Source organism: Onychostruthus taczanowskii, unplaced genomic scaffold, assembly GCF_017590055.1.
Source record: "Onychostruthus taczanowskii isolate IOZ18803 unplaced genomic scaffold, ASM1759005v1 scaffold65, whole genome shotgun sequence".
Lineage (NCBI taxonomy): Eukaryota > Metazoa > Chordata > Aves > Passeriformes > Passeridae > Onychostruthus > Onychostruthus taczanowskii.
In genome coordinates, this window is record NW_024504233.1 from 34680 (window position 1) to 58637 (window position 23958).

Below are 23958 nucleotides of genomic sequence, written 5' to 3' on the forward strand. Positions count from 1 at the left end.
TGTACAGAGTTTATCCCTTCCTTATAACAAATCAAGCCTGGGGTCTGGGTCACTGAAGGAAGTTGGGCTGTGCCAATCAGTTATTCCAGCCTGTGGCATCAGTGAAACCAGCAGGTTACCTGGTTCACAGTCAGCTTGTGCCTGGACAAAGCAAAACCTCAGCTCTTGCATCCTCTGCCCCAGTGGTTTGAGGCAAGTGAGTGCTCCTTGTGCAGGTGCTGAAGGTGTCTGAGAACAGGCATTGCTTCCACCTTGTGCCACTGGCTGAGGCATGGCAAATTCCTGCCTCAGGTGTGTTAGGCACCTGTCCTGGATTAGGGCAAATTTGGGAGGAAACATCCAAAAGCGGCTCCCCCAGAAAGCCAACCCACACGGTCCCTCCCCACAACTGGTTCAGGAAAATTTGCTCAGAGAGAAGTGGAAAAAAAACCTGTTTATTTAAACAGGCAAAGCACTCCCCAGCACACAAAATGAACAATCCCAGATGACAAAACTCATTAGTCTCTCTGAAGGTATGACCAATTCAGAAAGTCTCTCCTGTGGGTGGTCACTCTGTTATCAGTCCCTCTGGCGCTGGGAAAGGCCGCTGCCCAGAGCAGGCCCCGGTGGGCCACAAAGTGCAAGATCTCGGTGTTTCACCGGGTACCAGTCCAGAGCAGGTTCAAACAGTTCCAAGAGAAGGAAAGAAAACCAGTCCCAGGAAAACTTGGATAGTCTCAGCTAGCTAAACTAACTAAAAAGCAAAGGAGGGCCCTGTCCTGCCCCGTCCATGCCCAGACAACACAGTGGAGTTCTGTGTTCCAGCAGACTGTGGAGGAGGGAGAGCAGGCTGATAACAAACTGTGTGCTTCTTCTCCCCATCTTTGCCCTCAGAGCCAGTCTTGAAGGCACAGAAAATAATATCCAGCATAAACAGAACAGACAACTGGGGATACAAGCATCATCATGTCACCCTAGTCCACACCCTTCTTCTCTAATATCTCAAAGAAATATGCAACCACAGCACAAGTTTGGCAGCTTTCCCAAATCCCTTGTCAGCTGTGAGAAAATGCTGAAGTAAAAGCAAGTGTGCAGGCCTTGCTGTAAGTCAGAATCTCTGCTAGGTTAGAAGTGCTGACTGCATCCCTTTCTCTAGGGAAAAATGGAAGGAGGTTGTTCCAATTTGAGGTCAAGGTGCAGTTTTAAGTTTCCTTTCTGTGCTGTTGGTGGTGGATATTGGCTCTCAGTGTGCCCAAGGACTCCGAGTGTCTGTCAGGGCAGTCAGGCTGTGGGAAGTGTCCCTGGCCCAGCACTGGACCTCCCCTCTGTCTCCCTGCTGGCTGTGGCCAGCATCTCCTGCATCCATGCACTCGGCCCTGCATCAGTGGAGAGGTGCCAGAGATCTGGGGACTCGTTCATGGCCTTTGCAAACCGGTTATTGCCCCACAGGGGCAGGCCAGGGAGTCCTGGGGTCCCTCTGAAATGGACAGGAGCTGCCTTAAGTCCTGCATTCAGCTCTACCCCTCAGAAACCAGGATTCCATCCTCTGTCATTCAGACATGGCCCAATCCCAAATGGAATAATCAGTTCACATGTCAAATTGCAAACCCAACACCCAGCCCCACAGCTTTTGTGGCAAATGACTGAAATGGCACTCACTGATCTGAGGTGTCCATAAATCAACAGGCTGAAAATGGAGAAGGTTGTCTGTGCCTGTGAACACATGTGGATCTTACTACTGATCTCTAAGTTTTGAAAAGAATGTTAGTATTATGAAATGTTTATCTTTATTTTTATCATTTCCATTGCTACTCTTCTATGTGAAGTGATGAGAGTAAGACCTTACTTTTTTTATAAAGTGTTCAATGAAAAATTGAAATTATGTTATGAAATTATCAAATTTAAGGTATTCTCTGGGGCAGAACAGGAAGGCACAACAGATCTTCTGAATCGTAAAATCTTAGAAATTTTGTGGCACAATGGAATATTTCATTTTCTGTTAGAAACAGTGCTCACTTTCATTGGCCAGACCATGAATTTAACTGTGTAATTAATCTCTGATTCTAGAAACACATTGTAAATTTAGACTTATGTATATTTTTCATTTTTTTTTCCTATTTATTTTTCTTTATATCTTCCTTTTTTTTTTTTTTTTGGGTTTTTTTTCCCCTCCATAGGTCTGTCTCTAAGTGCAGCTTTCTTCATAATAGTGATCAGAATTTAATGGAAGTGCAGTACAATAAAGCAAAGTGAACAGCTGCTTGTATGTACAACTGCTCACTGCTAATATTTAAGTCAAAAAATATATATAGATAGACAGACACATTCAGACAGTAAACACTTTCACATTCATCCAAACAAAAATGTTGTGATTTGATAATTTATCCTTCTAGTGGGTTTAATCCATGGAGTTAAAATTGTATATTTGTCAGATAAGTGGAAATAAAAGTGAGATTAGAAAAGCCATGAACCACTAGTGTACTATAAGTGGACCAGAAAGTTGTTTCCTGAATTATTCATGGCAACTTATTTTCTCAGCTAAGTGCAAAGAAAAAATATAGAAACTTTTGTTCAGCTCTGCATGCCTTTGTGTCAGCTTATTATTTCCCTGAATCACTGTTGCTTTTCTAAGAGAAGAAGGAGTTCTGTAAAGGGAAACTAACAATCTATTGTCTCTTTTATGGAGACTATAAAAATTTTATTCAAGTTATTTTCTTTTAACGGGAAACAAATGAAAAACTCAACACACAACACTAACTTTTAAATTGCTGATCGTGTGTTTATCTGCAGTCTGTGTTTTTAATAGTTTTAGTGTATTAGTCTCATTGCACAATTCTGAACACTATACAGATATTCCCTTTGCAAGTGTTTTCATGCTGCGGCAATTTTAATTTTGCCTTAATATTAAATCAGAATGGTTGTAAGAATGAATGCTGGTGACACTGTTTGGGATGATAGTGGTGAATTATCTTCAGTCACTAGAGACAAAATGAGAGTGAGTGCTCGAATTTTCACCCAGCTGACACACTTAAAAGCACTTAGGGTGGGGATAAATACCCAGATTATTTAGTGTAGGATTAAGAAAGATGCTGTAGGAGAGCAGTAAAGTGTGAGCTGTGCTGTGGCACTTCTGAGTTGAAAATGGAAACACCAAATGTTTGTCAGAGAAAGACAAATGTTTGGTATTTCTTGGTCCTAAATGAATAATTGGACTGCATTATCCAGCCAACAAGACTGAGAAGTAGCTAGCTTAATTAACTGCACACCTCTACAGACACCTAAATCTCTCTTCGCTTGTCATTTGCTCTCCTGCTCTATAGCATTTGTAATCACCCTTTCGATTATATTTAAACATATGTAATTTGCGTGGCCTGGTAGAAAATGACAGGACAATCTTTTACTGTAAAGTTGCAGCAAGATCATATTGGGATCAACAACATATCAGAACCTTCCTGCTGAGATGGACCCTGGGATATCTGCCATGGAATGCATGTGGATTTCCATGGACTGGTATCATTGCATGTCAGAGAAGTTCCTCTGAACCTTTTGAAGACAGATAATGAGGTACAACAGCAAGTAAGGCAATAAAGGTTAATAACATGAGTTTTCTCAGTCTGGGTTCAGTGCGCATTTCTGCCTTTGCTCAAATACCCCTTGAATCTACCTTTTTCTAGGCAGGTAGCAAAGCACAGCTGATATGTGCAGTGGGGACAGGGAGAGGACAGAGCAGTCAGAGCAGGGTTGGACAGAGAGCAGGGCAGAACAATCAGATGGGTGGCAAGCTAAAAGGAATAGCAAGCTTGACTAAAATGGTAGCTAGAACAAGACAGATCAAAGAGAATAGGCAAAGTCCTAGATGACTTGTCTAGAGGACATACTGTATTCATGGGTAGAACTTGCAGACTGAAAAGGGAAAAACAGGAATAAAACTAGCAGTTCAGCAAGCACCAAGTTTGTGTCTTGTAGATAGGACATGCATACTTTAACTGGGGAAAGAAATTATATCTTAGAGCAGCTGTGAATGATAGAACATTATGGTGCTGTAACCTGTAGCAAACTATTTACTTTGTCATAAAAGTAAAGACCTTGTGCTGACAAATAGATGGCCATATTTTAGTATCAGGCTTGTAAGCTATATAAGAAGAATGGGATGTTAAAATCTCTTGATAAGAGAACTCAGATGATACAAAGAGAGAAGGAAGTGTGTCATAAAAATATGAGCAATGGATTTGAATCTAGTTTTCTACTGTTCTTTAGAATTCATTTCAGTATCTCTTTGTTTAAAGCAGCCATCTTTTACATATAATAACTACCACATTCATTGCCAGCGTCAATATCATAAATTAAGTTGTGGTCTCTACATAAATACCCCATTGCTTGCCAAGGGAAGCAAATGTGGCAGCTCTGCAAAAAAAGACCCCTACACATGTAAAAACTGCCAAAACAGAAGCTAAAATAGCTGCAATAAAAACCCATGTTCCTGATTTTTTTACATTGTGGGAAAATGCTTTCTACAGCTCTTCAGGAGGAAAACCATGTTATCTCTGCTGATACTCCTTGTGGCACTGTGTGGGTATCAAAACCTCATTTTTTCACCTCATATGAGACTGGACAATGTTTGTCTTAACAAGTCTACATCATATGTAGAAAGCTGAGAAACTGGAGAAGGGATGTAACTTCACTGTGGAGGGCTGTGTGTTTTTTCTAAAAGATGGAAACATCCCATAATTCAGCCATGATTCACCATCTTCCTATTTGTTATGCATGAAATACAAATGCCCTTTTACATGTCTGCTAACTTTGGAAAAATACTCATCTTCCAGAGACACAGGTAGCTTTCTGTTCATTTGATCTTCACACTCAAATGCCATGTTCTGTTTATCCCACACTTAGAGATCAGAAGGTTGGATAAAACCATTGGGGTAATTTCAGTTACACTATTACAAGATGATCCTCTCAACACACCTCTTAAATGTTTTATCTGGCCTACTTTGAACATGACTTTGTTGATTCATCTGTGACTTCTTTGAAGTGCTACTGTACTGCCTAATGGACTTTATGGGCAGATTTCTTTTTATCAGTAAGATAAAATTTACATTTGCATATTATAGTTCATTGCTCTTTAATCATCTTAAAAAACACCTTTTGTTTCCCCTCACAGTATTTCCTACCAATAGCAAGAAATTAAGTGTATGCTGCGTGTCAGTGTAGTGTTGAAAAACAATAAAATCAACTGCCACAAAATGAAATGCACTTTCATTTTCCCCTTCCACTTTTTTTATCTAGGTAAACACAAAAAAACCTAGTAACAAGACTTTTCTAGTCCTACACAATTCAGTAGAATTTTGGCCTCAAATGATCTGATACTTAAAAACTTAAAATTTGTTAGTTAACCCATAATATTTGCAGGTGTAAATAACCTTATTTCAATGCATCTGTCTACACTGAAAATATTAGGAAAGAAGTGGTCAGACTAGTGTAAAATCAAGTAGCATATAGTTGTGTGAATATATACGTATGTATATATATATACACATACATATACATATATATGTACACACATATATACATATATATGTGTGTATATGTATACATATGTATGTGTGTATATATATATATGTATATAAAAAATATACATGTATATATAGTGTGTGTCCATACACACACATATGCACACATCTTAACACATCCACATCTATGTGTTGAGGTTTTTTTCATTCCTTATGCTTCCACAATATCCCTTGGGCCCTTAGCTGGAAGTGAAATTAAACATTTATGGATCACTTCATGTTCAATTTCTGCAAATAATGTTTTAGGAATCTGAATTAGCAAGTAGGTTTATATTTCTGGTAAAATTAATGGTGCAATCTCACATTTCTTGTGCATACAGAATTTTCATTGAGATCAAATAGATATCACTATAGGAAAAAAAATTAGCACTGAGACTGACAAGATACAGTTAACTTGTTTTGTTTATGCATATTTCCCTTAAAGTGTTTGAAATATTGAGTCTTATTTTTTATTGAGATCTAACTGAGATTAGAATATCTTTAAAGATGCTTGTATTATTTTGCAGTGAGATGGAATTTTAATTCATCCTTATCCTAACAAATGAAGGAATAGTGGAGAAATTTTTACTGAAGCCTAACACCCTTTACAAGTAAAGCATCTTCATTTTGAACTCTTCCTACTCCTTCTGTTTCTCAGAAATGGCAGCTCTTTTTCAAACTTGTCTTTATGGTTTTCTTTTTTTTAAAGGGAACCTGATGTTCTTCTGTCCTTCTCCCTTCACTATTTTGCAGGAATACATTCTGTTTCTACATGACCACTTGAAATATTTACTTGGAAGGAGGTGACCAGATTTGGAAGAAGGAGAAGAGAACAGATGATTTCCCTCTCTTTTCATGTGGAAGAGTCTCATAAAAAAAGCAGAAGAGTTGACATATCTGTTTGGTGTCTCATTTCAAGACAGTCACATACAGAATGAAATAATTACTTGTTCAGCTGTTCAAAATACATTTGTGCTGCTACTAATTAAAATTACTTTGGACTTTTAGGAGCCTAGTGCTGTAGAGCACCTTGGCAACAACTCTGCAGGCCATGGCTCCATGCATTTTTCTATCATCCTTGAAAAGTAAAAGGCCTTCTGCTCTCAAAAAACCAAACCATCAAGAAAACACAATTCCTTGAGTCGTGTCATTAAAAATATTTTCTGCACAGCTGTGTAATACTCTTTGAGATATTCTCTACACTCACTGCATCATCTGCCTGTTTTTATCTTAGAGCCATACTACACAAATCCACAAATGCTTCTATCAGCAAAATTGAGGACTTTACAAAGTGTTAGTAAGTGTGAATGTGCAAATTTTCTGAAACAAATATCTAAAGATTTTAGAGAAACTGCCCATGCTGCCATTGAAGTCATAGGCACAATTCTACTATTTTAAACTATCCTGCTGTTTATTTTAGAAACAGTATATCCTCTAAGCCAGAGATAGTGTATAAAACCAAAATTATTTTGCTCTCTAATTTTGAAAATATTTACGTTGTGCAAAGTAAATATATTGTTTCTCTAAATACTGGTGTTTTTATATTATGTATACGCAGAGATACACAAAAAGGCAGTGTTGTATCTACATTTATAATACAGATGACATCATCTGTGTGTTTAATGGACCCTGCATTTGTATGGAATATAGCAGAGTTGTAAGCTTTGCTGAGTATCTCACTGAATTGAAATAAATAGCTTAGGCTCTTCAGATTCCATTTTTATGCTCAAAAAACTGTCACCAAGGAACTAGCTTTGCAGAGTTTGTGACATTTTCTAGAGATTTGCAGTTGTGCCCTGAATGCATTCAATTATACTTAGTATCAACCTTCAGAATCACTTTTTACCATTACCCAGACAACTTTAGCACAGAGGAATGTGCTTTGTTCAGAGATAGTATGCTAATGTCATCTATGTGAACATCTTACATATTGAAACAGGCCACTGTCTATGGAGGAAAAAATGCATTGAGTTTATATGAGATACCACAGGCCCTTTTTTCCCCAATTTGCCCAGCCCAGCAGTTAAACTGTAGTGACAGGAGGCTGACAGAGACAGGCTGAGCCTGGGAAATCTCAGCTGCTGTGAAGCTATATAGTAAAGAGAAGCATTACTTGATTTTTCTTTTTAATTTCAAATCATCTTTACTCCTTGAATGCCATCCTATGATTTTTCAATTAAAAGGTATTTCAAAAAGATGATGTGTAATTCAAAGATAAGGCCCAATTGCTACATGTTTCTGGGAACACAAAGTGATGTGTCAGTAATGAGTCTCTAACAAAAAAAAAAAAAATTAAAAAGACTGTCTACAGAAGTGCACGCTTACATAGACATACTGATGTGCCTAATTAAAGAAGCTGAATCATGATCATCAGGGTAATGTAAATACTAATAAAGTTAATAGCTTAGCTTCATCTAAATTGGACTGTTCTGGAAAATAACCACTAATTGGTATTGATAGGAAACAATGAAATCATGTAATTTTTGCTGACAGTACTATACCCAGCGCACAGAAACAATTTCACTCCAATTCTAGACAAAAGATTTCTGCTGAACTGCAAATAAGCACAACGCGTAAATGGTGCCTTTTGCTAAGTGCTAAGCATCAACAATGTGGCCTCAATTAGAGAAAAGTTCGAGTTTTGGCAAGTGTAGCAAAACACTGAGTGTTGGCAGGGTTTGGAGGCCCAGGTCAGCTGGCTGGGGCTGCAGGAACAGACACGTGGCGGTTTCTGGCTGGAGCAGCTCTCCTCAGGCAGCCTGAGCCAGGGGAGCCAGCCTCGAAGATCCCTGCTTCTGGAGACTTCCCTCTGTGGGAAAGCTAACACTTTGTTGGAGTCTTTACAAGTCTTTGAGTGATAAAGTACTGGAATGGCCTGCCCGGGGAGGTGGTGGAGTCACCATCCCTGGATGTGTTTAAAACAAGACTGGATGTGGCATTCCGTGCCATGGTTTAATTGAGGTGTTAGGGCATGTGTTGGATTCAATGGTTTTTAAGGTCTCTTCCACCCTAATGATTCTGTGAATTCTGTGAATTCTGTAAACCCTTCAAAGCTTCCACAATCTTATTGTTAAATCTAAGACAATAAAATTCTGCAAGGCCAGTGTTGGCTGTGCAAGCAATACAGAAACCCCTTAACTAAGTCAAATGATCTGATAATATCCTGTTCTCTAACGTTTTTCTCTTATTGAGCACTGAAGTAAAGGTTCTAACATCAGCCTCTTGCTTTCCCTCAAGAAATGGAATGTGCTCTTCTGTAGTTTGAGAAATTATACTAAAATCAGAACACTAAAAAACTCAGTTTCTCATATTAAAATCTACTTTGTCAATTTGTTGTATGTATCACACTATATTTATGCAGTGATAGAACCTTTCTGCATTATGGTATACTCAAAAATATGAAGATAAAAGTTCAGTGGTTTGAACTTTAGTATCACCTTAAGAAATGTGTGTATATTTTAATGTCTGTGTCATTGGCTTTTATAGGTATCTGAAAATTCTGTATTACAATTATACAGAATGACTCTTTTAAGCGGTATACCTAATTTGTTGCCTTTTAGTCACTGCTAGAACCTAAACATTTAAACTGACATTCTGATTTCTACAGCTCCAGCTGCTAACTTTGACTCAATGAGCCTGTGCCTGCTACAGGTCACCATCACTCCCACAGATGGATACCATTAAAATGTTGTTTCTGTGAAGTGAGAACAAAGTATGCAAGACAGGTGATCTTTTGATTTAGCTCTCAGAACAAGATCTTTGCTGATGACAGAGCAGATGGTCAGCTTTGCTGAGCAGGAGAATTAGAATAACTAGATTTATTTTGGCAGATGTTCAAATGATGAACATTCATGCACAGATAAATTTAATTTTTATCTTTTGTCTCAGTCAGGTTCTAGGTGTAAAGGATGTTTAGTACATCATGTATCGTGTGTTCTAAAACCTGAAGCATCACAACACTACGTTTTCTGGTACCACTACAGTGAAAGAATGATTTATTTTGCTTTTATCCATCAGAAGGCATAAAGATTGTTAAAATCTTAATTGATTTTCATATGTTTGCTTTCTTGTTTCTTACAGAGGGAAAGTTTCTTACCAGTCAGAATAGAATTTTTGGAATAGGCTATTCATCTTTGGAGTAAAATCAGGAACAATGTAGCACAGATCTTCCAGCAATGCTCACTGCTCAAGGGAAAACCTGGATGCCAGTAAGTATTGTAACTCAGTCCTGAAACGCATATGTAAGTACAGATCCTGGGGTTTTTTTGTGTTTAGCATATTTCCATTAGCAGGCTACTCACTTTGGGACTTTCCAGGCTGAAGATATTACTTCCACAACCCATCTATCTTGATTAGTGGTCAGGAAAATTAAAACAGAATACTTCACCAACGTGTACAGCTTTGATAAGCTTGAATATAGAGAAAGTTTGTCAGGAATCCTTGGATTATCAAGAAAAGTTATTTGCCAATAAATTCCCTCCCTGACAATGTGGTGTCCCTGGACTTTACCTCCAAACCAGAAAATTCTTCTTCATAAGCTCAGTGTCCTGAGAAAAAAAGATGGAGTTCATGAGTTCATGTACACTATACAGTGTTTCACACTGGTGAGATTTTCAAAGGTATCTGTTTAGTAACTGGCGGGTTTCTACAGGAGCTTCAATCCAGAATATTGAAAACTACTGCTTTCATAGCAGGTAGAACAATTCCAAGATCAATGTGAAAGAGCAAAGACCCAGGGAAAGCATTGCTCATTTACAGGGCCTTGCTTCACATGTGGAAAGCCCTGGCTCAGCATGTGTGTTGGGGAATACTTTCTTGGGACCACCAGAAGATTGATAACAAGAATATAAGAAATTCTGATATAAGACTTGCTATTTGAACAGAAAATAAGTAGCTTGACATTTTTCTCGAGAGAGAAAAATTTCTTCCTTATCTCCTAATATGCAGCAGAAGTCACAGCCTCTTTCCTTCACTGGGAGGTTGTAACACCAGGTGCTACTCAGCACACGTGAAGAGTCCAGACACTTGCTCAAGGACGTGGCTGGAACAAACTAATTTCAAAAGTGGGCAATAATTAATAAGGCAGCCTTTATAATCAGGTGTCTCACAATGACCCTTCTCTCTTCCTTTCAGTGGAAGAAGATAAAATTGTGTTAAAGAACTGATAAACATTCAGATATATTATGACATTCAGATATAGGGGTTTTTTTCTTTCTGTGAATCTTTTATACCTGGGACAATACTTATCCTGTTGCATGTGCTACAGCATTTCAGGAATTCTTGCCAATAAATAAAGATCAAAAAGGTGCAAAAAGAAACAAAATGATAAAACTTGTTGTACCACAAGATGGCAATACTGTTTAAAATATCAACCTTACTCAACTGAAACAATAGTGTTATGAACATCCGTAGCAGATAGTATGCACACCACTTGTTTGCAACTATAGTGTGAGATGGATATTTTCGAGGAAGATAATAACAAGTTAGTGGTATCTGCAGGGTTTAATTTTCCTTTTAAGAAGTACTGTAGAACAGGTTCTTGTTTCGTATTGTGGCTCAGACTCCAGTGGAGCAATGTAAGTGGATTTCAACAAAAAAACCTGTAGAGATAAGAATGAGCATATTGCAATCAATGAACATATTGTGCACTCGTTTTTTCTTTCATGTCCTCAGTTTCTGGAGAAGAGAAATTTGAGGCCATTAAATACTGTCTGGCAGCTATTCTTGTTGATTAGCTATCATGTTAATAATTACAGCCACTTTCAGGCAGCAGAGAGAGCAGATGCAGGAAGCTGCCATGGGATTGCTTCATCAATATAAAATGTGCTGCATGCAAAATGTGTCGTTCAGAGCAAGTAGATAAAATGATACTGTATACTCAAGGGTAAACATCATATTCCCTTTTGTGAGGCAATACCTGGTTATGTTATTAAGTAGTTATTGCTGTTGTCTCTTATAACAAAACAATCACAGCACAGTGTTTCTGCAGCAGCAGCAGCTCAAAGACAGGTGGGGAGCTCCCAGCATGGGAATGTGAGCTGGGTGGTGTCACAGCCAGGCAAAAGGGGTCCTCACAGGCAGAGAAACTCATGGGCACAAACACACACATCCAAGCTTTCACAGAGCTGAAAGGAATGGTGGAGAACTATAAAGAAATTCTATTCCAGGGACACACATAATTATATAAACCCAGAAAATCTAGTCTTGCCTCTCCACTAGTGGCCAGAGGAGGCCTAGACACATGCATGCCTCCAAAATCATGAGGGAATTCACTCTCAGCAGGTCAGCCCTTGCTGCTTTAGTCTGTGTCAGGCAGCACTGCTGGGAGCTGGCAGTTGCAGCTGCAGAGCTGCTGATTTGCCACACTAATGATTTGTCATGGTGTAGTAGGAACTTGTTAGTCTGCCCATTGCCATGACAGGCCAACATTTCTATTTCTGTTTGCAGTGGCAGATGTAAATAACTACATAAATCACTAGTACAGAGCCTAATTCAAGGCATGTTTTTCAGCAATGTGAACACAGTGCTCAGTAGTGGTCTATGAAGAGGAATGTTATTATATTTAACTGCAGGGTGTATCTTTTTTCCTTGATGTATACTGTAGCATGTAACTTCCATTAACTTTAAAAGGTTATAGACTCTGGAACATCAAAGTAGAACATACCCCGAGGAAAAAAAAAGTCTGTCCTTGGGTGCTCACACAGAGCTACTATTGACATTAATTTAAGGGTGCAGTTCTTAGCCCTAAGTATGCCCCTTTCTACTGAATATGGAACTGAGCTAAATTCTCATGGAAAAGTTTTACAGAATTTCCAGAAAATAACAACTCATAAGAATATGTTTTAAACCAGACTATTTAGAATCAAAACTTTATTAGACAATGAGGTACTTAACTGCATTGCACAAGACTCATTTCAAAATAAGCAACAGCAAGTATCTCACCCTGCTTTATTTATAGGTCTTGTCTCATACCTTGAACTGCATAGGCTCACTCTTGCAGATAGAATTCTTTCAAGGAGATGATATCAAGTGCCAGATGAGCCCAACTTTTCCATACATTGCTTGCCTGAACATCCAAGCATTGTGGACATATACATGATTTTAAACCTAGATTTTGCTGCATAATTGTCATCAATAGCCATCAATATCTACACTTTATGGAAGCAAAAACTTCACATTGATCTCAGTGTAACCTCTCTGTCATAATTCAAGTTTTCCTGAGAAAAAGTAACATTTTTCCACACAAGTATTAAAAATTGAATTTTCTCCTATACCTCCAAGTATTTAGATGTTCATACCTAGTTACCTGTTTGAGTGAACCATGGCGGGGGGGGGGGGGGGGGTGGGGCTCTACCTTTAAAGGTGACTAGACAAAGAGCTCTTTTACCCACCTTCCAACTCAAATTCTCAGCTTGTATGGAGTGAAGTAGGGGTGAAGGATGTGTGTGCAGCAGTCTGAGAATGTACAGCTTTTGGTACCAAGTGTATGGGGTGCTGGTCCTTAAAAACAGCCTGCCATGATTTACCATAACAAGCCAAACCTGCTACAGGTCAGGATGCAGAAGGTTCACTGAAGAAGTGGAGATCTTGAAGGTCAGAACAAGAAAGGATTTAGCAGAATTTCAGTATTTTCCTCTGCAAACGTGGAAACACAGTGTGGGCCAGACTGTGCATTCATAGGTGTATCTTCAAAGCAGTATGAGACACACACACACACACACACACAGAAATCGTAATTGATATTGCTAATTATTTTATTCACTTTGCATTGTGACATCACCTACATCTCCTAAAACTCAGAATCTCTTTGCTGCACATTTTGTAGCATGACAGTGTGGAAGAAAGCATAAATAAATAATAAAGTTACCTGTAGGCTAATACATTCCCTAGTTCAGAAGTATTTTCTGAAAGTACATATTTTTAGATGACATGCCATTAAAATGAAAAATTAATAAACAGAAGCAAAAAAAAGGCAACATATTTCATTTCAAATTAAATACATCTAGGTAACTTGTCACTTTGCCACACCTTATCACAGGATGACACAAGGAACAGGCTCCAGGACCAAAGGACGGCAGCTGTGCTGTAAGTCACCTTCAATTTGAGCACTGGATCTGCTGTGCCAGAGCACAAGCCCCACATATCCTGCCCAATATTCTGTCCTTGAAAATAACCATCATCTACACAAAAAGTGCAAGAAAAGGATGTAAGGGATTATGGGATAGCTTCTTTAGATGTGAGGAACTGCTCAATTAAATAAAATAAAGTACAAAGCACCAAGGTTTCTAGCCTTTACCCTTCTTTTTTTCTATCTTAAATATAACCAGATCATTCCTTCACAATGTTTTCAGGTTAAAGAATCCTTACTACAGCAACAAACATTTTGTTACCATTTTTATTTGCCACTAAAGAGCAATAATGCTGCCACAGAGGCAAGGAGCACAGGTTTTATTTTTGTGTTTGAGAGGTGGCAGAAAACACTTGCCAACAGAAGACACTGGCAGAAAATTAGAATAATACTATGGCCAAAAGACAGATCTAGAGTTACAGAAGGTGACACAGATTAGGGTATGGAAGGAGGCATTTAGCAAGCAGCAGCTGCTCCTTGTGAGGTGCCACTGGAAGGGGAATTGGTTACCTTGTGTGTTTTGGCTGCAGGCGCTGCATGAAGGAGATTCATAGAGGAAAGCCCCCCATGCTATCATATCTTTATGATTACCCTGCAGTGACTTCCCACACAGAGCAGCTCTAACAGGTGAAAACCAATGCTGTTATGGCACTGAGAGTTCGTGGAGGCAACCATCAGCAACAAGAACCTGAACTGCTCACAGAGAGTGGTGCACAGCTGAAATACTGTCTGCTAAAGGATGGCTTCTGGCCATCTTTCTTTTCTTTTTTCTTCAGCCAGCAAAACCTGGCTGAATCTCATCTACATCTCTAGATCTCTTTGTACATGTTTTTTACATCTTTTCTATGAGGAAAGGCTTTATAGTCTTTCCCCTGGTAATTGAATATATTTTTTGCTTTTCGAAAGGGATGGAATTTTTGAAAGTTTTCCTAGCAAAAGACAACACTGTGTACAAGTCAAATGTTCTTTTCTGGCTACATTCAACATGAGCAGGGATTCACCATTCTGCTCAAAATTCAACAATCTCCTTCCAATGTCCTGTTAAAATCACTATTGGTTAAAATTTGTTGTCATTGAAATATTTGGAATATCTCCCCAGTTTATCTCCTACTCCAGAGTATTTATTTGAACACTTGTAACAGTAGTGTTTTGGGTTTTTCCCTCCACAGAATCAGACTAATATAGAACTGCTAGAAAGAGGAAGAGTAATTGATAATGAGCAGGAAGACATGATAAATTTTTCAGCCACCTCTGGATAGCACATAAAGCTATTAAACCAGCAATAGGAGAGATGAATTTTCAAAACCCAGACACTTAAAAATAGTAAAACAGGTGTTCTGCTAAAACTTTAACAGCAGCACATTGATGATACCAGATATTGTTATATTTCTGTCATATCTATTAAAAAGCCCAAAGACAGTTATATGATAATTTCAACATTTTTGCATGAAAAGTGATCCAGTAAACAAATATTCTAATTTTATAGAAGGAAATATGGCACTGTAGATTTAGCTTCTCAGCATGTTATTGCAATACTGACCAGAAGAGTAAAAGCCAAATGAGTGAACAGATTTCCCAGCTCTTTGAACACCCAGTGTTTACATTGAACAGCCCTAAAAGATATGCCAACTTCAGAAGTTTAATGCACATTTTCAAAATGCATAGTCTAGAGAACAATTCAGACAGAGCTCTCTGGGGGCTACTTTTCTGTTTATGAGTATTCAGCTGAATTTCTAAATCAGAAGAATAAAGCTTACATTTAGCAGAATTTAGCAAAAGGTTCTCAAGTGCATGAACACTTCTAAGCTCCATCTCAGTGATTTAGCTGGAAACTTTATGGAACTAGAGGAACCCGCTAGGATGGTTTTACTACCCAGTTTAATAGAATCAAAATTTCATCACTTCATATTTACTCTAAGACAAACAGCTTTAAATATACTTAACATGTTTAAAGCCTCTAACAGATTTAATATTGGAGTCCTCTTACTTTTCTTCCATTAAAAGAAACACATTCTATCCTTCTAGGAGAAAGTTTTAGTTGTAGAAATTCACATTAATCACAGTACTGATTTGTACCTGTCCTGTGAAAGATGAACTCTCTAAGTTTTTTCTAGCTTTTGCTAGATGACAATCAATCTTAGAAAATGTTCATTAATAATATTTGTTTAACAGGAAACACATATGGGAAAAGGCAATCTAAAGATTATAGAGAGATTTTTTTTTTTCCTCTTGGCTTGGGACTATTGGTTTATAGGCAGTGGAGAGGATATGGAGTGGATTTCTGTTTCCTACAGAAAACTGGATACTTATAATATTTCATTGATGGAATGGCAGTGCAATATCCCTGCTTTTGTTTGTTTTCTCATGCATAGAAAGCATGAGGAGATGCTGCTTACATCATCAAAACAAACTCTCATAGAAATTTTATAAGGCAGCAAATCACAGATGTTGAAGGCATATGTTAGATCACTATTATAGTTTATATGCTTAGGAAGACTTTCTCTGCTCAGGTCCTCAAAACTTTCTGTTAGTACTCAAAATGAGCAGGTGAAGCGAGTTACATAGCGTAGCTGCATAAAAGAGACTTTCCCAACAAAAATGCAGTTGAAATGCTCAATAAAAATGAAAGTATCTATTATTTATAACAGTTTCTTGTAGCTTTCTCTTTAGTATACTTTTGTTTTAATAGGCAAGGCCAAAGTACAAATCACTAAAGTCAGTTTATGTTAAACTATCGCATTAGATGAGGATGGAAGGGTCACTTGTTTTAAAGATTCTACAACTTTTCACATTAAAAAAAAATAATTCTGTGAATGAGTTTTTTACTCTATGTGCTATCTCACAGGTTAAAGAGGCAATTTTAAAAAGAAGCTTTTGCTTTCCCATTTAGAATTGTTCTTGCATCTTAGTTCCTATGGATTCAGGCAAACCTAGGATACCCAGCATCAGTTTGGGTGCCAAAACTTATCCAACAAATCTGTGGTTTTGCATCTATTATCTAGCAAGCTGCAAACCATTGTTAAAAGATCATGGTGGCTTGAATTTAGGGACAATAATATTTTATTTTCAGCTGAGTAGGTCTCTGATGTCTGACTTACACTTCGACACATATTTTCATCACACCAGTAGTCCATGAAAGGTCTCTGAGTCTCTTTTTCAGCCAGGGGTCTTTCTGGGACACAGCCAAAACACACTGCAGCTCCTCATTGTTACTATGCAACTGCCAACACCAATAGACTTGGGATAAAATCTCATAAAGGATTTTTTTTTTCAGCCAACATTTCAGGAACTTTAGAGCCTTTATAAAATTTAATCAAGCATTTTATTTCACAAGGTGCCATAAAAAGCAAAGCAGCACAATAACGAAGCCCAAGTGCGTTACCACTTCCTCTCAGCTGGAGAGTGCTTTAAAAAAAATTCCAAACAGTGATGAGGCTTCAAATATCTGAATAGAAACATCACTTACACATAAGGATGGGAAAGCCCCAGCAGTCCCTCTGTGCACACAGGCACACACACACTGCATGAAGCAAGAGACTCTGGAGGACACCAGCCCCACTGGATGATGATTGTCTTTCCTGCCTCTCGCAGACATAGAATCCAGAAGTTGTCTTTCTGCCTAGCAAAGGCAGCTGTGCACACCAACAGCTACAACATGCAGGGTGGGGAAATGTTTCCTCTCACCAGAGCCTTAACAGGTCAAATGAAAAGGTCTTGAGACACTAAGCCCATGAATTAGATGTAACAAAGTCTAGTCTGGGCTCTAGGAAGCAATTCTTTCCTGAGAGGTTGGTCAGCCACTGGAACAGGCTTAATTGCAGTTTTGTAGTTTTAGATAATTCCAGACAAGAAAAATCTAAGGTATACATTCTAATAAATTCTAATAAATGAAAGGCATGATTTGTCTACTTAACCATTGTCATTCAGCAGAGTCACAAATATATTCATCATATGTATCATACTTACTGAAAATCATTCATATATTTTAGTCAATAATACCATATAACTGATACATGTGAGCCTCACAGTATTTATTTCAGGTGATTTATCATCAAAAGAAACTTGAATCTTATAACTGATTACAGAGACTTGATTCTTGACTCTAAAGCAACACAAGGGCACATGAATATTTGTCTGAAATTTTGATGGGCTGAAGTACATCAGTACTGTTAGATTGAAGTATCTCAAAATCAATTGTGGATAGAATAACCATACTAATCCTTCTCTAATTTGCTTCTAATTATGTCTCATACATCTATCATCCTTCAAGTTACACTTTTAGGCAGTAGAAATACTATGGAATTCACATGTCCCTTGATGTACATATTTCTGCTAAAAAGCTGTACTAAATTCTGCTTGAAAATAGTTGTGGGTAAGAGTTGTATACCAAACTAATGTAATAATTTCACAATGGCCACTCTGAAGTTATGTTCAAAAATGCTCTGTTTATATATATTTGTGCATGGAACATTTGCAGCAGAGATACTATGGAAGTACTGGTTCCTTTCAAGACAAGATAAAAATCAATATTTCATTAAGTATTTGACTCTATATATATCCATCTACATTTTCATAGGAAAACAACCGTCTTAAAACAAACAAAGAAGAAAGAGCTATTGGGAGATATTATTAAATTAAATAATCCACACTTAATCTAATATTTCTAATTTTCCAGCTGTGAAGCACTCCAAACTGAAAAACATGTAGTCTTCAAAAGGAAGGAAGGAAGGAGGGAAGGACTCAAATTAATAGATAAATACAGCTAAAAATTAATTTCCTGTGTTAAGAAGTTGAATGTTTTAAACCAGCTTGAAAAGGCTGATCAAAAATATCTATAATGGAGAAATGCTTTCTCTTTAAATACAGCCCACTTGAAAGACAGTGAGGACTGAGAGACAAAGGGTAAGAAGTTGCAGATTTATTAAATTTAATGTTTTATTCCTGAATTTCTTGATTAGAAGCAAAAATGAAATGCACCAAGGACCATATTTCTTCATGGGATAAAGCCGAAATTTGAAAATGTTTCAGGTACAAGTACATGCCTGTGAATTTTAGTTATAATATGTAAGAAGAGACTGGCAATGAATTTTGCCTTGCAGAGTATTGAATTTACATGGATTATATTTCAAAATACCTAATTTAAAAAATTCTTATGATGGTTAAAATTGTATTTAACCTGCTTTTCTCAATTCTTCTTTCTCAAGGTCATTTACACTCACAGACATACACATATATGCACATTTTGTTGCTTAAAGCTAATTTACTTTTGTTGATTATTCAGCAGTGGAAGTCATACACTTCTCCCAGCAGCATCATTACAATGAATTATTAGCACTGTTCACTGTTATTTTTATTGGAAAAAATGACTTTCAACTACTATGTCTCAGCTGGAGCAATCATACAATATTTTAGGTTATCTTATTCATGTCACATCTTAAAAATAACTTGAGTGCCAACTTAATTGGATGAATATTGTAGGATATATTAAGAGAACATAATGAAACACTTTATTTCTTTAGACATTTCCCAATATGGGTTTAATTAAACTCCCTTTTTCATTGTTGTTGTTAATTCTGATCAAGTTTTATGAATCAATCTTAAAGAAAGCTAAAGAGGAGACATTTTGTGTCCTGGAGGCCCAGTTCTGCATTTATTATTTGTGACACTTCTATGGTATTCTACCAGAAATTTTAGTGTGTAAGGACAGAGGAATTATGCCTTGGCAAAGAAAAGATAAAGATAAATCAATTTACCTCTCCTGGGAACCAAATAACAAAGACTGAGAATATATTGATTACTGGAGCACCGAGCAAGGCTAAGCATGGGAATGGGCAAGCCAGACATTACTGTCACCACCACGGGCTTCCAGGAGCTCTCCCTGGCTGTGCATCACCTGCAGGGGAGGGACAGAGCCCTGCACAGCCCTGGGATGCAGGAGCTCTCTGTGCCTGTGTCCCACCTGCAGGGAGGGACAGAGCCCTGCACAGACCTGGGATGCAGGAGCTCTCCCTGGCTGTGCATCACCTGCAGGGAGGGACAGAGCCCTGCACAGCCCTGGGATGCAGGAGCTCTCTGTGCCTGTGTCCCACCTGCAGGGAGGGACAGAGCCCTGCACAGCCCTGGGTGCCATGGCCTGCCCACCGGGGCTGTGCCCGCGGACAGGGGCTGCCCGTGTGCCCATGACCTTGCCCTTGCTGGCTTATCCTTGACTTCCATCAACCCCTGCCCAAAGGACTGAGGGAAATGATTAGGAGGAAAGTCATGCTATAAAAGAGGTCACAACAGCCCGTACACTCATGGCAACTGAATGATATGTGGGTTTGATTTCTATCCTCTGCATGAAACACAACTTGCCCAGGTGACCCCTTGCCCATTAGAGGTAATGGCTCCTCTCTTGCTGGCTCCTGTAGCAATGTATTCTCAGTTTGTTGCCTGTCTCAAGAGTAATCATGACAAAAGCCAGACAAAGGCAATCAACAACCAGGAACAAAGCAAAACAAGACAGCTTTCCTTTTCAGCAAAATAAAAACACAGATTGTTTTTCAGCTTACTCTTGGGCTCTTCTTTTTATAAAGTGATCATATTTTAAAAGATAGAGGAAAATAGCCCACAAATCCAATAAAATTTAGAATACGCAGCTACCAGCAATACCAGGGGATTTCAAACCAATATATTAGCCAACAAATCAATAACAAGAGTAAATCCGTCTGCATTGAGAGCAATCAAATGCTCACTAACAGGTACTATCACCTATATTAATATAATCCCCCAAGTGTCAAAGTTAATACCAAAGGAAGCTTATGCTTCACATGTGATAAGCTGAAGGATATTTCTTAATAATGGTTTAAATAAAAGGAAATTGCATGGAGATTTTGCATTAAATGATCCTGAACTGAGTTGGCTCTGCTGAAATTTTTTCTTTCTGGAGATGCCGTGTTTGCTTATCCCAGAGAACATCCTGGTCCATCAGGACTGTTATGCTAAGCTTGAAATGAATTCACAATGCTTTTAATCTAGAGGCTTTCAAAAAGTAGCTTGCTTTCAAGAAGTTTAAAAATACGTTTTTTTCCCGGCTTGTGAATGCCAGGAAACACATTGCAGTGTTTATTTCAAACTTACTTGCTACCTATGTAACTTTCTAGCTGACAGTTTAATACTGGTATGTCAACCAAACACTTGCTATCATTATTAATAATTTCTCATCTGGACTGTGATTACATAAGTATATAGTGGGAATTTAAATATTTTAATCTGAAAGATCCTACTGGGGATATTTTGTGGTTTTCTTTTCGGGGAAGAGCTATTTGTTGATTATTTACATCTGTGCATAGTCCAGCTCCAGCGTTTGCCCAGTCTATCTGTTTCTCCTGGTCATGTCATCTTCAGGATGCTCCTTTCTGTTCCAGGCTGTTCTTGTATGAAAATGCACATAACAAATAAATGACATAAAAGCAGACAAAGTAACCCTTAACAGTCCCTGCTGACTCAGATCAGTTGGAGGTAGGTAGGTGAATTTGCCTTTACCTTCTCTGATTAAGATTTTCTAGCAGTTAAGGTGGCTTGGAGGCCTTACCTTTTCAGAAGGAGCAGTGTTGCAGTTAAGCCTTTTGCTGGCTTTCTGAAAATTCAGTAGCAGGTTACTACAGGTCCTGGGAAAATATACTTGAGTTCTCCTTGTTTTACTGATCCACACTCAAAAAGACAAAATCTCCTCATAATCTCCTCTGTTGCTCAGCAAAATTCACAACAAGACATTTTTGGGCTGGGGTAAGATCTACAAGTTAATGGTAACAAGTGATATTCATCCTGTGTGTTCCACATCACCTGCTCTGAATTCAGAAGCCTACAAAGGAACATTCAGGATTTTGCAGAGGCATGTGCAAAGCTGGCTATGTGCAAACTGATTTAATAAGGTAAGTGACAGAAAGCACTGAAACATGAAACATTGCAGTTTGCCAGGAGAAGCAGCAATCTTTGCCTAACAAGGTGTTATTGTTACAGTGGTAATGAGCAAGATCAGTATCTTGTAATTAACAGAAGAAAATTTCAGATGCCAAACTGATGAGTCAGGAGTTCAAAGAGTAGGTGTTTAAAGGATATTTATGACATAAAGCAGTTACAAGCTGCCTTTCACAAAATGGTTCACACCTAAATAATAGCATTCTAAAAATTGGTGCAGGGCAGATGTTTTTTAACTAAGCAATGCAAATTTAAAGGTGTTTCTCAGATACAGTCATGAAAAAAACTGCTCCTTTGCAGTAACACCTCTCTAGACAGAAGGAAATGAATCCTCATTGCAGAATACAAAACAAATAAGATGGGGTTTTACACATATATTAGTGAGGATGAGTAGTTTAAGTGAGAAAATCTGCTATTTAAAGAAGACCAAAAAAAAAAAAGATCATGCTGATTCTAAACTGATTGCACTCCTATGTGGATCTCTAGCGTCAATGAGGAAGAGAGCAAGCAAAGTGGCTAAGTGGCTAATTAAGAAATGATGAACACTGTGCATTTGATTCCAAATGTCCTGAAAGCACACATCCATCAACATGCTTCAGGTGAATACTTACACTGCTCTTCATCTTGTCACAAGTCTGACGCTCAGGTGATTGATAAAAAGCTGGTAAAGAAATGCATGGAAAACCTTAGTACAGGCCTATAAGCACTTCTGTGTGAGGTACATTGCAGTGTTCATGCTAGTTACTTTATATGATTAACCACAGAAATCTTTTTAGAGTATTTTATGGCCTGGTTCTGCAAGAGTTATCTATATGCCTCTGTCAAAAAATATGAGCAGCATTCTTTGCATCGTTAGGATTCACATACTTAAAATTAGCCATGTGAGTATTTTTTTTTTTCCTTTGTAGGTTAGGGCTTTTGCAGAACTAATGAAAGACCAGATGTCTGGATGGCACTGAACTTTAGAAGATGAATAAAGAGTAATCGTGGAAATGATCATCTGGTAAACTACATTACATTCCCTAGGAAAAGAACAGAAATGAGGTTTTGGGGTTTTTAAAAGCAAAGTAAGCATCTGACAGCAGAAATATGAGCAATAAACAGCAATGAGTGAAAATATGATCCCAGACATACGTGTTGGAGCACAGGCTGACTACAGTGGGGCATCACGTATTTGTAACCCTGAGCAATTTTGGATCTTGTACCCAGTATTGGCAGACAGTAGAGGCAATACTTCAGAAATCGTACTTGAAAAATTAAACTCAGTTGGGTTAGAAATGAGCACTGTCCATGGATTTTAAATTGGCTGACAAGCTATAAAAGTAGGGTAATGATAGATGGTGAGACATTGAGCTTAGGGGAAAAAAATCCAAGAAGCAATGCTAATGTTTAAGCACGGAACAATTTGACTGATGGGAACATCTATGAGAATCATGTACTGCAGCTGAACATTGACCAAGGGTGCCACAGTAACTGTAGCTATGCTGGGAGAGGAACTCCAGAGAATGGGCTGAGAGAATAATGCAATACAGAAATTAGAAATAATGGGGCATTACAGAGGCAGAAGAGAATAAAGGAAAGCGTCCTGACTAGAAGCCATTTTTAATTAGGAATAGCCTCCTGTAAGAAAAGTTACCTGATCTATGACTGCGTTTAAAAATGTTTGGATGCCAAGAAACTTTGTGGACCAATTCCACTTATAGATAGCACTTATAGAAGCTGAGGCAGAGAAGCCTCTTTTCCTGCTATGATATGACAGCACATTTACATTTACTGGCTGCTTTTTGTATGTATAGTATTAAATTTATCTCTATTCTTGAATTATTAGTCCTTCATCTATTTACTTCCATTATGTTACTGCCATGTGATCAAGTGAAGAAATTTAGCTTTGTGCAGTCCGTCACTTATGTACCCCCATGTGGCCATCCACTGTTTTCTGTCTTCCTGTGAAAAAACCAAGGCTGGCTGCAGTGCAAAGGAGCCATCTGTATCCACAAAGAAGCAGGATTAAATTCTGTAATGCAGATCAAGCAGAGAGTGAGCATGCATTGATTAGTCATGTGCACATGTCCTCCACACCGTCTCCTGTTTCTCATATTATTATGTTTTTGGCTTAAAACCACGAGTGCTCAAAGAAGAAGCTCTCATTAAACCTTACATAAAACACCAATGAACATTTTTGTGTTGTAAAGAACTACAGTAAGGTAGCCTTTGTTTCTGGTGTTCCCATTCAATCATCTGGCAGGCCCTTCATAAACTAAAGACTTTTCCAAACATGCAGGGTAGCTCTGATTCAAGCCTACAAGTGCGGTCAAGGTGACAGGTATCTGGTGAAACCAGGAG

At 38.2% G+C, this 23958-nt stretch overlaps 1 protein-coding gene across 1 annotated transcript in view; it reads left to right on the forward strand.

The window, feature by feature from the left end:
• Window positions 1–23958, forward strand: part of LOC121344579 (pancreatic alpha-amylase-like) — a 37019-nt gene that overhangs the window by 3716 nt on the left and 9345 nt on the right. The window lies entirely within an intron of this gene.